The sequence below is a fragment of the Manis javanica genome, chromosome 4 (genome assembly GCF_040802235.1).
Source record: "Manis javanica isolate MJ-LG chromosome 4, MJ_LKY, whole genome shotgun sequence".
Lineage (NCBI taxonomy): Eukaryota > Metazoa > Chordata > Mammalia > Pholidota > Manidae > Manis > Manis javanica.
In genome coordinates this window covers 31,495,913-31,510,704 of record NC_133159.1, presented here as the reverse complement: position 1 = coordinate 31,510,704, position 14,792 = coordinate 31,495,913, and the positions used below count along the sequence as shown (strand labels likewise).

Below are 14,792 nucleotides of genomic sequence, written 5' to 3'. Positions count from 1 at the left end.
TTATCACCTATTAAATATCTATTATTTTCCAGTCACTGCTGAAAACTTCCACTCTGTTATCTCAAATCCTCACAACATCCTGAGTTTATACAAAGTGAAGTTCAATGACTTGCCCAACATTAGACTGTTCCAGAACTTGTATTCAATACTGGTTTCAAAAGCAGCTCTTTTTGGCTCTAAAACCTGCTTTCTCTGAGCCAAAGCAAATTATACCTGATCCAAACTCTAGACTGATTATCTAATATGTCTTGTGTCTATATGCAAAACTTGCATTCTATTCAAAGTATTTACCAACCAACCCAGTACAGGGCTGACCATCAGACGGGAAGCTGCCTAGTGCCAGCTGGGGGTGAAGGACAAGGAGGACTGCTATCCTGTGCCAAATATTAACTCTTTCATTGACGGATATTGTCAAAATAAACCAAATTTTCCCCAGACCCATTTCCAAAGTCCATGCTCCCACCTTACTGACAATCAGGCAGTATCCTCTTTTTCTTGCTAATCTAACAACAATTATTCTAGTCATTCTCTTTTCCCATGAAATGTCCCTGCCAAAAGTGATTCTTTGAATTGGCTTGCTGGAGACTTTTTCCCTTGCAGCAAGATTATGACAAAACTTTGATTTGTCCTCATAACTGAAATGTCTGTAGCGTTTGCCTTTTTTTTTTTTTTTTAACATTGGAGACATGAGAGGTTTCCAAAGACTTGGCGAAGGGTGGGATGTGGAATAGGATAGAGGCAATAACCGTTTACTAATGCAGGCAGGAGTATTTCAGTAATTCAGAACCAATGTGACCCTGGGGGCGGGTCTCAGCTCTGAAGTAGCCTTGAATACAAAGTTTTAAATCCATCTAGACCATGAGCACTTTATTGTGGTTCACACAGCACAAAAACTGATTTCACAATAGCTTATTGACATTATGGATTTTCTCAAACAATAGATGTCATGGTATTTTTTATGTTAAAAAGTGTTCTTCTATACACATTAATAATGGCTGCAGGCAAGGTCACTGATGAATGCTAAAGAGTGGGCAAAATTTGAAGGAGAAAAAGAATATTTGCCTAGCCTCAAAGTATCCTCTTCAAAATACTAATTACCAGAGTGGTTTTAACAATTGCGCACAAATTCTTCGATAACCCTCCTTCTGGGAAGTGGAGCTTAATTCTCTTCCCCAGTGACTCACTTCTAGAGTACAGAAAGAGGAAAAATAACTTTCCAGTGGAGACATCTGCAGACATTACCATAACAAAGTGATCAAGGCTAACATCACCAGTAACAAGGCATGCTGATTTTTGTTGTTGTTGTTGTTGTTGTTATCATTAATCTACAATTACATGAAGAACATTATGTTTACTAGGGTCCCCCCTTCACCAAGTTCCCCCCACAAACTCCATTACAGTCACTGTCCATCAGCATAGTAAGATGTTGTAGAATCACTACTTGTCTTCTCTGTGTTGCACAGCTCTCCCCATACCACCCCCCCCCACATTATATATGCTAATTGTAATGCCCCCTTTCTTTTTCCCTGTCCTTGTCCCTCCCTTCCCACCCATTCTCCCCAGTCCCTTTCCCTTTGGTAACTGTTAGTCCATTCTTGGGTTCTGTGATTCTGCTGCTGTTTTGTTCCTTCCGTTTTTCTTTGTTCTTATACTCCACATATGAGTGAAATCATTTGGTATTTGTCTTTCTCCACCTGGCTTATTTCACTGAGCATAATACCCTCTAGCTCCATCCATGTTGTTGCAAATGGTAGGATTTGTTTTCTTCTTATGGCTGAATAATATTCCATTTTGTATATGTACCACATCTTCTTTATCCATTCATCTACTAATGGACACTTAGGTTGCTTCCATTTCTTGGCTATTGTAAATAGTGGCATGCTGATATTTTATATCCCCAGAAAGGGTGCAAGGAGGCCACCTTGTGTCTGTGACAGTCTTCCCCCAAACCCATAATCTCACGAGAAACATTGGACAATATCTCAGGTACATTCTACAAACTACCTGCCAGGGCTCTTCAAAAGCCAATGACACAAAAACACAAGGAAAGACTGAGAAATGGTCAGATGTCAGAGAATGGAGGAGACCAGGATGTCAGAATGGAGGAAACCACATGATGACTCAATGTGATGGGCTACCCATCATGGCATCCCGGCACAGAGAAGGACATTCGTGGAAAGACTAGGGAGATCCACTGAAGGTCTGTAGCCAAAGTGTTGTGTCAATGTCAATTGCTTAGTTTTAATGAACGTGCCATGGTTCGGAGACATTATGTAACACTGAAGGAAGCTGAGGAGTCTGTGCCATTTTTATACCTCTTCTGTAAATCTAAAATAATTTCCATATAATAGGATAAAAATAACAGGAAGAAGAATAAAATCACAAAGTCTCCAAATTTCTCAATTAAACAAACAAAAGTGTTCGTATTCACAAAGATGGGGAACTGTAGTTCACACAACACTCAGATAACTGAATGAAGAAGAGCCACAACACTAACAAAAAGCTAGGCCGTGTAGATGTTTCCAACCATCCCAGTGGATGCAAAGTCCAGTCCTCTGCCATCACTCACACTCATAGCTGTGACCGAGGCGTGGGGCGCAGCATAAACAAGACGGAAACCGCAAGGTTTCTCAGTGGGGCTGGGCGGGAGGAGGGAGACTGCCCTAGCATGAATAGAGGTAAAATAATTCTACACCTAAAGTGCTTAGCCCTGTGCCTGATAGAGTAACTGGTCAATAAACATTTTTATTACTATTATTATTAATAGTTTTACTAATTACTATTGTTATGAATAGTATTATTAATAGTATATATTTAGTGATAGTGTAAATAGTGTAACATTTATCAATTTTAAAAAATTTTCAGGCACTATACCAAAAACTTTCCATCCATTATCTCATCCATATAACATCTTTACTTTATATAAAGTAAGTTGCCCAATACTAGACTATTCCAGAACTTGTACTCATTGCTGGTTTGCAAAGCCCCCTCTTTGGCCTGTTTTCTGTAAAAGGATAGAATTGGTCCCCAAAGGGCGGCTTAGTACAGCGGGGTGGTTGGTTTAGTTCAGGCTTTGAAGTCACAGAGACCTCTGTACTTTCTTTGCAGGAATGTTGAGAAGACAAATATGATGACGGCTGCAGTTCTTAGCATGGCGCCCAACACATAATTAGTACTCAATTCATGTTACCAGTGCAGGATAATATTTGGAGTTTTTAAATTACGGGTTTTTTTTTCCTTCACCCAGATGTTTCTTGCTGTTTAATGGCCCTTCATCCATTGTCTGAGGGGGCAGTGGAGAACAGCCTCAGAGAAAGAAGTCATTGTTCAGCACTGAGTGTCAATCTGGACTCTGAAGAGAGTCCAAAACAAAATTGTTTTGAAGAGCCAGTCCTTCAATTGCAAGAGTCAACATAATAAGAGAGCAAAAAGGTTTTCCAGAATTCTATAATCTTCTCTTCAAATAAATGTTAATATAAAACTTTAAATAAAATTTGGACATCCCAGAGAATAAGAGTTTTACTAAAGTCAGAGAGTAGGCAGTTGCTCGTGTCAGACACGGAACTCTTCCTGGCTGGGTTGAGAAACCACAGAGAGCAAGAGCTCGGGTCGAATCGGTGGCCTGCTCCTTGAAGCTTCTGCTGGGGGGGAGGAGAGACAGTGTCCCAGCACGAGCAGAGGGGGACTACGGAAATTGAAATGAGGATGATTCTAGGTGAACATCCAGCTGAAGCAGATAGAAGATCCCAGAGAAAAGGGGCTCATGCCTTGCTTCTCCTGGTACTAGACAGGACACGGCCCCCCAGAGAATGCTGGGCCTGCACAGGAGGCCACAGTGGGCGGCAGCGGCTGTGGGGCTCACTCAGGGGGAGGGAGAACCTCACACTCACTCCGCCCAGCTTCACCCGACTTCTCCTCTCCTGGTGCCAGTTATTAAGCTACTAGCTTTCAGCCCCAACCCCTCCCCGCTCCCCCACATATTCTGTCTTGTGCCATTTCTGTTTTGGCGGCTGTTTCCAATGCAGACTCCATCCAGAGGGGGCCCGAGAAAGTGCAGCCTGGATGAGGGAGACAGGATTCAATGTGTCTGCTTGCTCCTCCTTCCTGGAGGCTCACCTCACAGACCCTTCACCCTAGCAGCAGCCACTGTTTCCAGTAGCAGCTGGTTCCAGTTTGCAGGTGTTTTCCACACTCCCAGAACCAGTCTCTTCGTGGCCCTTGGCTAGATACCAGCCACAGGTGTGCCCTCCTCAGAGTCCGGGTCCCAGTTTCTAGGTTCTAATAATCTCAGTTTTTTCCCTTGTTTTCCAATCCCTTGGGGTGGTTTCCTGCAGTTGCTACCACTGTTATCTCACTGCCTTTCCTCTTGCTAATACTGTTTAGCTAATTCCTTATATTAAATTTGCTCTCTTAAAACAACCAGTGTGATTTCTGTTTTCCTGATGGGACTGACTCACACAAAGGCCTGATGCTCTCAAGGCCTTTGTAGGTCACAATAAGCATCAGAAATTTCCAGTAGGGCATATCTAAGCACTGATAAGACCTTAATTGTGAGGCTAAGGGTCAGGACGAAGAGGGCTGGGAGGGCAGAGCCTTGACACCAGGGCCCATGACTACAGAGTCATGCTCCAGAGTGGTGCTTGCTCAGGCCCCAAGCCAGGCTGGACCAGTTACCCAGCAGAGAAGCAATGGGAAGGAAGCTGACACCAAAGATGAGGGAGGGCAAGGCAGCCAGCAGAGCCGTCAAGCCCAGAAACCTGGACTCAAGACCATGGTTGTCCTAGAAAACTCCTCTGCTACTCAGCATCAATCTGAGGAGTGGTGGTGGGCACCACCAAGAGACAGAGTCATCCTAGTAGAGAGTTCAGATCCTGATTTGACTATTTTTCCAAAAGAAAGTAAATCGTTGATTTAAATTTGCTTTTGACATCATTTCATATTTACAAAGAAGTTACAAGAACAATGCCAAGAATTCCAAGATACCTTCATCTGAAACCTCCAAAGGTAACATTTTACCATACTTGCTTTACTCTTCTGTGTGTTTTTTTCTGAAATGAGACATGCATTTTTCTCTGAAACATTTAAAAGCTATAGACAAGATGCCTCTTCCCCCTGAAATACTCAACATGTATTTCCTAAAAACAAGGACATTTTCCTTCATAACCACAGTACAATTATTAAAATTGGGGTATTAACATATGGTACTATTATCTAAGCTATGAACTTACTTCAAGTTTTACCAATAGTCCCCAAATATCCTTTATAACAAAAGAAAACTCAGGATCATGCATTGCATTTGGTTGTTGTGAAATGAATAAACTATCACCCAGAAATAAAATTGAGGGAGGAGAGCCGTAATCATGTTGGGCTCAGTTGTAGAAGAGTAAAGTTTTTTATATTTGTAGATCTGAGGCACACAGTGTACATGTTGACCCTAATATGTTAGAAATCAGTATTGTTAATGGAACAGTGATAAAGTTCATGGCCCTTTCCCTGTCCTGGGTCTTTATGTCTTTGAGACATCTGTTATTATTTAGTATCAGCCAGTTCCTCCAGGAGAACAGTTAGTACTGAGACAATGTAGCTTAGTCGGAAAGGCAGGATTTCCAGAGGAGAACCGACCTGGGTTGAAAACTAGCTTTGCCACTCGCTGGTGGCATGAGTTTGGGCCCTGCTTGAACCTTCTGAGCCTCAGCTTACTCACCTTTACCGTGGAGAGAAGATGAGCCCAGTGGGACCTGGAGCCCCAGATCTAGGCTCCCATCTTGGCTCTGTGCTCACGAGCTCTGGGACCACAAGCGAGTGCCTTTATCAGTTTGGGTTTGGGTTTGCTTAGCTGTAAAGTGGGGAAAATACCAACAAGGCAGCTTGCTGGGCGATTGGTAGAAGGAATAATTCTTATGCGGAATGGACCCAGCTCATAGCACATTCTCAAGGAAAGGTTAATGCCTTCCCATTAGCCCTTCTGAGTTTGGACATGTCATTCTATCTCTCGGGGGCTCACTTTCTTCATCCATGAAACAGAGCCAGTGGTACCCGTCCCTGGAGAACGAGAGCTACACAGAGAACTGCAGACGGAAGGACTTAGTGCTCTGAAAAGCCTAGTGTACCATGGCCTTGGCAGAGTAAGCAACTGGCTGACGGTGACAAAAACAGAAAGTGCTTTGGAATACTGGGGCCTGCCAGGAATGCAGGCAAACCTGTTCTTCCAAGGCTGCCCTGGGGCTCCAGACCTTCCCATCCTCTCACCCCAGCCAGGTTCCCTCCGCCCTCCCTGGTGTGTCTGACGCTAGGCTTGTCCTGCCAGCCTTCTTCTAGGAAGCCAGGCAGTCCCACATCCAAGAAGGCAGGAAGGATGTCACCTTGTCCTGGGCAAGCTGTTAGGCAAGAGGGGCAGCTCCAGCACTGACCTGATGCTGGAAGGGAGGGAGCAACCTGCAGCTCATGCCACCAGTGAGTGGCAAAGCAACCAGCTCCCCAGAGGAGTCCCCACGTGGTTGCAGGCCCCACCAGTCTCCGCCCTGTCTGGCATATACCAGGTTCACGGTCAGACCAAGGCAGAGAGGCAAGGTAGAAAAGAGTCTAGCCTGGGAGGAGGAAAGCCCACTGGAGCATTCATATGATCAAGAAAGGGCTGGGCCAAGACCTTTGAGGCAGGAGGCCCTCAGCAAGAAAGCCTGCCTGGGGGGACCAGCCAAGGGAGGCAAAGGGCAATTGTGTTCCCAGAGTCGGGTAGGTATCCAGTTCCTCCACTCCTGCCAGATGGTGCCAGGCCTCACACCAGGCTTTTGTCACTAATCTTATGAATCTGCCAAGTCCTGGGGAGCTTAGGCACCATCCTCCTTTGATAAAAGGAGAAGACTGAGGCATAGAGAGTGAAACTACTGGCTCTGGCTGCTGCTTGCTCAGGGATTGAAACCTGGATCTGCTTGATTCCAAAGCTCATGTTTACCAGGTGTGCTATGGGATGGAGGAAGGATCAGGAGCTGGGTCCGGGGCTTCCCTTACCTTCAAGGGCCAACATCTTTCTGGGTGTAGTCTTGTGACCCCACCAAGTCCTTCTTGTATTCCTTTTCCTGGACTGACACACTCTGGGGAGCCCAGATCTGGCAGGGACTGCCACGTCACCTAGTACTGACCAAACCTGTCTGTAATTATATGTCCCATGTGCCTTCTCCTCCATCTCAGCTGAGTGTGGGTTATATCAGGGACTGAGTCCAATTCCTCTATCTGCCCCCATGCCAAGCAAATGCCAGAAATGTAGTAGTTCAGTAGATGTTTACTGGATGAACATGCTAATGGAGTTAAACCCTCTTGTTTCTCAGAGGAAGCATCTGAGACCCAGGGCAGGAGGGAAGGGACTTGCCCAAGACACTTAGGCCTGTTCAGCTTCCACCCACTGGGTTCCCCCTCTATTACTCAGTCCTGGCTTGGACCCAGGGTTTTGCCAAGAAGGAAAGTTGCACTTGGGGATCCCCACAGGAAGCCAAAAACCCCACCTGGTCCCTCGAGACCCTCCACTTTGTAAGATTAGGTACAAAGCACCTATGGGGGCTGTGTAACCAGACTGTAAGACACTCACCTTAAAAGGTAGACTCAGTTGCCCTTGAGGCTAGAATTTGCTGACCTGGAAAATGAGAACAGCACGGTAAACAGTTTTTGTTCCACTTAAGAAAAGGTGAAGTGCCTATGGTAGCTGGGCTTGTGTTTTATGAGCCATGGAGATTCTCTGACCTGAAATGCAGGGACTGGGAAGTAATTCTGAATCTATAAGGAAATGAAACCCAAAGATTCCACTGTTGACCGTCATCTTTTCATTTATCCATTTGTCTGTTTGCTCCCTCACCCATTCGTCAATGTAATGTTTCTTAAATTTCCTTCATTCCCATGTTATTTTCATCGTTTTGCTTTATCCAATATGAACTATAAGCTTATTTACTTCATGTTTCTCTTCATTTGACTATTTTACTTAAAGGGACTTAGCTTCAGCTGAGGCAATGGTATAGACACCTGTGAGAACAATGTCTGTCCACATACTCCCTAAAATCCTCTCCCATACCACCCCCGGGTGTCTCCTCTCTGCGGCTCAGATTCTGTATCAGAGACGGGGAGGGTGTTTGGATGCAATGATGTTCCAGTCCTGACATTCTAGGAGCCCGTGATTCGAAGAGTCACACCCAGTGAAGGAAAACACAGAGACCAGATGGAATTGTGGGAGAGGTAGCTGGTCAGAAGCAACAGGTTTATTTGTCATGTTTCAGAGGCTGAGTAATGACTCAGGAGGCAAAGCAGGAAATCCCTTGGGATTGTCTGTAAACCACCCTTCAGGGACTAAGAAGAACAAGTAGACAAGTCCCCAGAAGTCTTAAGAAGCCTCAAAAGCACCAGTTACACAACTTTCCTAGACTCTCCCAGAACCTTCCAGGGTCTCTGGACGTGCTGGGATCCCAGACAGGGGAACTTTACCCCTGAAGAAGCTTGATGTTGAAAAATGCCTGGACAGAAAAATGACCCAAGTGGCCTCCTTTTAGTCCCCAGGACAGGTCAAAGGAAAGTTGGTTCTTTCTTGGGTCACTGCTCAGCCCACAAGCCCCTATTTGACCCCAAAGCAGAGCAGCAGTGGGGGTTCCAGGGCCTATCTTTGTTCTCTGTGCCTAGCCCCTCCTTGTCCTGATGGGGCCAGAGGTGGGCACCTGCCTCAGAGGGAACCACTCCAGAGGCCAGGCTGGGCCAGTCAGATGACTGAATTCGGATGAGGGGAGCCCAGTCAGTTGGGTACAGGGACAAGTCGGATACAGTAGCACAGACACACTGAGGAGCCCACTGGGGACACCCATGTGAGAGACAGGAAGGAAACCAGTATTCTAAGAGATGTGGGGGTGGGGAAGCTAGGCACTCCCAGAGAACCTTCCATCCTGATGTTGCCAGTCCCAGGAGTGAAGTCCTTGTGGGACTTGCCTGCCCTTGAGATCTGTGAGATAGCCCTGACTCCTTATATTGAATTACACATTTTGCTTAAACTAGCTGGAGTGGGCTTCTGTTTCATGTAACCAGATCAATCACTGATACAGTGGAGCCAGTCATCAGTCTCCCAAATTAGACTTGGCAAGCCGGGGTAATGATAATGATAATAACAACCCCCCAAACACATATACACACCCCTTACATTCAATTGGCCCTTTATAATTTTACAGATCCCTAATGTAGGGGTCATTACTTCTAGTCTGGAAGGACTTGCCCCAGATCTACTCATGTTCAAGACTCCTCTGCCAAGAGCACAGGGGGAAGATCCCAGCTCTGGAGCCAGGCAGACGTGGGCCACAATCCTCACTCATCTGTCACTTACTACCTATATGACCTTGGGGAAGTTACAGAACCTCTCCCAGCCTCAATTTCTCTTTTCTACAAACTGGAAAGCAGGACAGTGTGGACTCTGGAGTCACCTCCTCCTGGCTCTGCCAACTAGTGGCTAATGACCTTAGGAAAGTGACGTCACTTCTAAAAGCTTCAATGCCCTCAACAATAAAGTGAGGCTAATAAAGCCTGAAAAATGTTGCTGTAGAGCTTGAATGAAGTATGCAGAATGTTTAGCGTATGAAGCCTGATCAAACCATAACTGAAGCCTTCAATCCCTAGACATTTGAGTTACATGAGCCAATAAATCCCCATAGGATTTTTAAAAAATGTTTAACACAATATCTGACATATAGTAAAAGTACTCAGTATGTGGTAGCTATATTAGTAATTTATTATATAAAGTACCTAGCATGAGGCTTGACACATAATTACTAATCAAAAATTATGCATTATAAAATGCACACTGGTCAGTGCAGAAGATTTAACTCGACCAGGCTTAGCAGGATCACTGGTAAAACAGACAAAGGAGTCTTAGTTGATAGCACGCTTTAAGTGAGTCAACAGTAATCACCACAAAGCTCATAAGAACTTGAGGCATATCAAGAAAAGTACTGAACATGGATGGTATTAGTCCTGTCTCCCTCAGCTCTGATCAGATGGCACCTAGATATGGAAAGGGGATGGGGCCTGGGAAAGGCATGCAACCTCTCATTTTCCAAGGAAAACAAAAGTTCTTTCCTGGCAAGTCTGCTTATTTGAAAAAAAAAAGTATGTATTTAGACAAAGGTTTCTCTCTTTTTCCCCTTATTAGTTATGCTTTTGCTTTGATGTTGAGTAAGCTACAGTAATCAAGATAGTGTGATATTGGTATAAAGACAAACACATCAATAGAGCAGAATTGAGAGTCCAGAAATACATACATAAGTACAACTGTATTTTGACAAATGTACTGATGCACATCTGTGGAGAAAGGCAGTCTTTTCAACAAAATGAATGGTTTTGGGCCACTTGCTCACCCTTATGTTAAAATATACACACACAAACAAAACCTACTATTTGCATCATACATAAGAAGTAACTTAGAATGGATTCATAGGTCTAAATGTAAAACCTAAACCTGTAAAACCTATAGAAGAAACATAGGATAAAAATGTGATGTCAGTTAGGCAGAGATTTCTTAGATATAACACCAAAAGCATGATCCAAAATAGGAAAAAATTGATAAATTGGACTTCAAAAAAGAATTAAAATGTGTTTTGAAAGACACTGTTAAGAGAATGAAAAGACAGTCTATAGCCTGGGAGAAAATATTTTTGCAAGTGACATATTTGATAAAAGACTTATATCTAAAATATATGAAGAACTCAAAACTTGGTAATTAGAAGACAACTAACTTGATTTAAAAAGTGGGCACAGTATTTGACACTGCACCAAAAAAGATAAATAGGTTGCAAATAAGCACCTAAAAAGATGATCAGCATCATTAGTCATCAGGGGAATGCAAAATTAAAACCACAGTGAGAGGCCACTACATGTGGTTAAAGTTCAAGAGTGACAATACCAAGTGTTGATGAGGATATGGAGGAACCGGAACTCTCCAACACTGCTGGTGGGATATAAAATGGTACAACCACTTTGAAAAATAGTTTGGCAGTTTCTTAAAAACTTAAACACACCCCTACCATATGACCTGGTCATTCCAGCCCTAGGGATATATACTCAAGAGAAATAAAAGCATATGTCCATACTATGACTTGTACCTGAATGTGCACAGCAGCTTTCTTTGTGACAGCCAAAGCTGAAACCCAATAGCCCATCAACAGATGAGTGGATAAACAGATAAACAAACCAGTATATCCATACAAAGAATACCATTCAGCAGTTTTTAAAAAATGAACTATTGATAGGTGCAACAAGATAGACAAATCTCAGTGTAATTATGCTAGATGAAAGAATCCAGACATAAAGAGTACTTACTGCATGATTCCATTTACATAAAAGTCTCAAAAATGGAAAGCAGATTGGTTGTTGCCTTGGGACAGGGGAAAAGGGCTGGAGGGAGGGATGACAGAAGGGCATGAGGGATCTTTTGGGGATGATAAATATGCTCATGGTCTTGATTATGATGATGGTTTTACAGGTGTATTCATGTAGCAAAATGTATAAAATTCCACACTTTAAATACATGTAATTTATTATATGTGGATATAATACCTCAATAAAGCCTTGTAAAAAAACCAAGGACCTTCTCTGTGATTCTTCTATGGGGACTTGTCACAGGTCCCATACAACATCCCAGTACATGCATCCTATTGAGCGCCACTGTGTCTGCTGGGTCAGCCTGAGCTGCCTACCCCATAGCCTACACCACCTGGCATCTTCTCTTCCTCTCAGTCATCCCAGGTGGAACCCTTGTGGATAACTTGGTAAAAGGGTAGGAATAACGCACCTAATAATGGAACACCATGCCTCCAAATGCCATAAGCCTACCAAATGCTATGCCCCTTTTTCAGTCATGGGGGGCCATGGTGCCTTTCACTTTGGGGGAGAACACATGACATGCCCCAGACCTCTGGCCTTCACAAACATCACAGGGTACCAGTCCCTGGATTTTTTGGCATGCATCTCCTATCTCTAGCACACATGTATCTTATGCTAGGGGACTTAGCATGTCTACCAATTCCTGCTTACCAAGTCTTATCCCCAAGATGTCATCAAGGTGCTGGGCCAACATGGTGGTGGATGGTGGGAAGACTGGGTGCCCTCCCACTGACCCATGGACCACCGGGGCACCATGTCTCCAGGGACTAGTGTTTAACTCAGGGTTAAACTCTCTCAAAGATCTGGATTTTCGCTTTCCCCCAAGCACATTCACCCTAGTGAATTGTCACAGCTCCCTTCAGTTTGGGGATGGCTAGAAGAAAACCTAAAGTAGGGGCCTGTGATGTTTGCAGGATCCAATCTCAAGGGCAGCTGACTTCCCTTAAATTCAAGGAGCCCTCCACATGCAATTGATTTAATTCTTGAAATTGAGTGCAGGGATTGATTCTTATCAATGTGACTTAGAGTTACGTAGAGCTTAATAAACAGAATAGGCCAGAATCTGCTTAATACCATCACTTACATGGCAACTACCATGTTCTAAGCCCTTTCCATGCATTGGTTCATTTGAGCCTCGTATAACTCCATATAGGTGCACTTACGTTCCTTATGTTACCCTACAGATGAAGAAACTGGATGGGAACAGAGAAGCATGGGATGAACTGGAGCAGAAGCAAAGAGCTGAGGAGAATCAGCTTGAACCCATAGCACAAGTCAACACTCTTCAAAGTCAGTGCAGGTGGGCCTGGGTCAGGCCGCCATTAGGTGGCATGAGGGTAACCTTGACAGTGAGTTTATGGGCAAGATGTGGGCATCAAGCCAGGGGTAAGGAAGCTCATCACACTGCACCCAGCTGTCAGAACACTCAGCAAATGACCCCCAAAACCTCCTGCTGGCAGTGCAGGGCTCCAGGAGGACAAATGCATGTTCCCACCAGCCAGCAAACTGGAGAAGATGAAGGAGGGGAGGGGGAATAACTTAGTGAAATGAAGGAAGGAGAGAGGGGAGCTGAAGTGGGCAGGGGGAGGAGGATGGCCGATGGGGAAGGAGGCAGGGAGGTTGGAGGGCCAACTCTGAGCCTCCTCACTGGCTCTACCTCCTCCAGCGTGGGGAGGAAAGGGGGGTAGTCTTCCATGAGCCTGCACCTGAGCTGGCACTGTCCTCAGCACTTCCTGCGGATTTCCGTCCTTTACAGCCGCCCTGTGATTGCTCTCCCCTTTTACCACTGAGGAATCTGAGGCTCCAGGAAGGAAGGAGTCCCACAGCAGGGAGAGTCAGGGTTTCCTAAATTAAAGCCCTGAGCGTTTCCAGCTGCTCCCTGATCCTGCGCTCCTATGACCCTCTCTCCAGAATCTGGAATCTGGGATCCAGGCTTCAGGAAGGCTGCAGGGCCAGAGGTGAGCTGTAGTGGGTAGCTGTCACTAGACCATCAGGGCTGGGAGCCATTGGAAATCTACCAGAGAAGCTCCCCTTCCATTGGAGGCATTTCCCCATAGAATATGTCCCCTATCCTAGATTCGCCAAGTTACTGAGCTCCTGGAAAGCTTTTGTATTACATCTGGTGAATTGAACTTGGGTTCCACAGCCAGCAGGAGCCAGCCTTCCGAGAGACCAAGGCAGAAGCACAAAGGTTCTCCCTGGGAGCGGGAATGGCGCTAAGGCACACTTCCTTTTTCTGAACTGGCATTTACTGAGCACTCACTCTGCCCCAGGCATTCCACATGGGACTCACCAGGCCTTATCTCCTAACTCTTCCCAATGGTCCTGACAACAGGATCCTGATGTAAAACTCAGAAGCCGCTTCATCAGGGCAGACACCCATTTCCTTCTCTCCCTAAGCTGGATGGAGGGACTCAGGAAGGGAGATCTGGGAGTTCCCTGACAATAACAGATAATGGAAACACAGCAAAGGGCAGGGTCACCTTGCAGAAATGGCCCTTCTCTTGTTCATAAGGCAGGTCCTGTGGACCCAAGCAGCTCCTCCTCTACTGAGCCACTTGCATCGTTCCTGCCCCAAAGGGCCCCTCCCTTGAAAGCTTCTTAGTCGAGATTTCACCCTGTGATATTAAATATTGGGTAAGTATGAAAAAATATTTTTATGATATATGTGTATGTTATAAAACAAGAGCAATGGATGTAACTCCTGCAACCCTCCCCCAGCCCAGCCACCTTCGTGCCACCCTGGGTGTCCTTCCTGCCTTGGGACCTTCTGTCCTTCAGAACAGAGGAAACCATTATCCTGAGTCTTGTTTATCATTCCCTTATTTGAAAAAAGGTCTCCCCATATGTGTTTATATCCCTTAAAAAAAAGCCACTTAAAAAGCTTTGCGCAGTGGCAGTATCATAGCCAATGAGGTTTATCCGAGGTGCGATTATTGCTAATTGAAAACTTAAAAAAAAAAAAAAAAAAAAAAAAGCCACTTAGTTTTGCACATCTGTGTACTGAACATAGGAATCGTATTGAGCGTATCCTGCTGTAACTCGCTTTATTTGTTCAACATCACCATCCTGAGTTCCTGGGTGTCCTTAGCTGTAAATCATTCGTTTTCATGGCTGTGGACCATTCCACTCTAGAATATATCACAATTATTTATACATTCTGATACTGATGGATATTTGGGATGTTCCAGTTGTTTGCTATTACAAACAGGCTGCTATGAACATTCTGTACATACCCCACAGCACGAGAGGAAACAGCCCTGATCCACTTCCCTCCCCTGGACTGGGAAGTAATGAGCAAAGAAACATAGGCCAGGTTCTTTATATACTCTGCCTCCTTTAATTCTGATTGCAAACCCATATATCAAGTAGATATCTTCAGTTTCATTCTATAG

General features: G+C 44.8%; 1 pseudogene; it reads left to right on the top strand.

Annotated features, from left to right (window-relative positions):
• Window positions 1-14,279: 14,279 nt before the first annotated feature.
• Window positions 14,280-14,404, top strand: LOC140849327 (U4 spliceosomal RNA; annotated as a pseudogene).
• The last annotated feature ends 388 nt before the right edge of the window (window positions 14,405-14,792 follow it).